Raw genomic sequence first — 1,691 nt, forward strand, 5'->3', positions numbered from 1 at the left:
CGCACTTATGAAAAAAGTAGGGCGATTTTGACATACCCTGCAAAAATCGCGACTACTCCATGCATGCGTGTAAAGAGTATCTCCTAAGGACCAAGGAGTACTCCAAAATTAACCACAATTCATATAAAAAATATGGTCCAATTAACATTGCGATGTCCTAGGGCAGGACCATATACTCCATCCCTGCATTACATCAGAGTAGCACAAAACTACTCCAACATATTAACAATGGCATTGTTGTTATATTTTTTTGTTTGTACACGCTTTTGTTCTTCACTTCTCAAATGCTTTTTCGAAATTAATAAAAACCAAGACAAAAATTAAAAATTACATGTTGCCTCTGACGGCATTCGAACCCGAACATGCTGGGAGCTAAGAACTAACAGCGAGCATCTCTACACGTTCAGCTACAGCCAGACATGCAAATGTGCTTTCAAATGCTCCACTTCAATGACATTTCGTTAAAACACGAGCAGTGATCGGATAACAAACAATAAGCTGGCGCAGAGACACGAGTTGGTCCGATACAGCATGACAGAGGACACTTTTGTAAGTACTCCAATATACCACAAATAGACTACATGGTCCAACGATTTTTGCAGGGTAAGCCGTTTGTTTACATTTGTTCGTTGTTTACAATTTGGTGGTGGCTTTTTACTGCAATTTTCTTAATTTTCGCTTGTGACAACGTGTGCACACATAAGGTAAAGAATAATTTAACACAACGACATGATTTATAGGAGAATTTGCATAATAAAAATGATTATTCATGCGTTCAACAATTACGCGTTTTTTTTGTTCTCTTCGTTGTTTACTTCTTACAACAAAGATGGCGTCGAGATTTCAACAGCTAGAAAATAACTTTTTTCTTTCTTTCCTTAAGGCGTGATCTTGTGTCTTTCGTTCATGAATAACACCAGTAAATATTTCCCCCCGAAAAAAATTATACCGTTATGATCAGGAGTATGACCCCTATCGATCCTAATATTATTATTTTTAATAAGAGCAATGTACGTATTGTACACCTATTTGTATACCTATTTGTTGTGTATTTTTTCTAACGTAAGGTAGCATACATTTTGTGTTACTGTCAGCCATTGTTATTTCTGCTTGTTTGTGAAATGTGCGAACGTTTTACTCAATTAATAATTGTGTACTAAAGTATTACAAACGCATGCGAACCTTTTAATGACAATATATTTGTGTAAATAAATGTGATAAGTGTAGTGTTATAATATAATGTAGTGATAGCAGGCGGGATATTTTAACAAATAACTTAAGTACTATGAGCAACAACATTGTGAAAGTAATAAATATAGTTAAAGAAGACCACCACCGAGTGTCATAAAAAATTCAGTATACTTTGCACGGAATAGCAATTGGTTCCGTAATGAAAATCTCAGCCGCACACTTTGATAAGGAAATCAAGTGCAAGGACTTAAGAAATTTTAACAACAAATAACTTATAAACAATGATATTATTTATATTTTTTAGTTATAAATGTTTATGTTTGATAAGTTATAAACAATTAAATTGTTTATATTTTTTTGTTATACATGTTTTAGAGGATACCTCCCTTAACATCCTGACCAAGTTTCGTTTGTTGGTTTTCTTAAAACAAAAGGTGCGGCTGAATACTAGAGCCCATCCCAGATATAAATCTGGGTCGTTCCAGTTACGTAGACCCGAT

The sequence above is a fragment of the Rhagoletis pomonella genome, unplaced genomic scaffold (assembly GCF_013731165.1).
Source record: "Rhagoletis pomonella isolate Grant_MI unplaced genomic scaffold, Rhpom_1.0 Rhpom_scaffold_00001, whole genome shotgun sequence".
Classification (NCBI taxonomy): Eukaryota; Metazoa; Arthropoda; class Insecta; order Diptera; family Tephritidae; genus Rhagoletis; species Rhagoletis pomonella.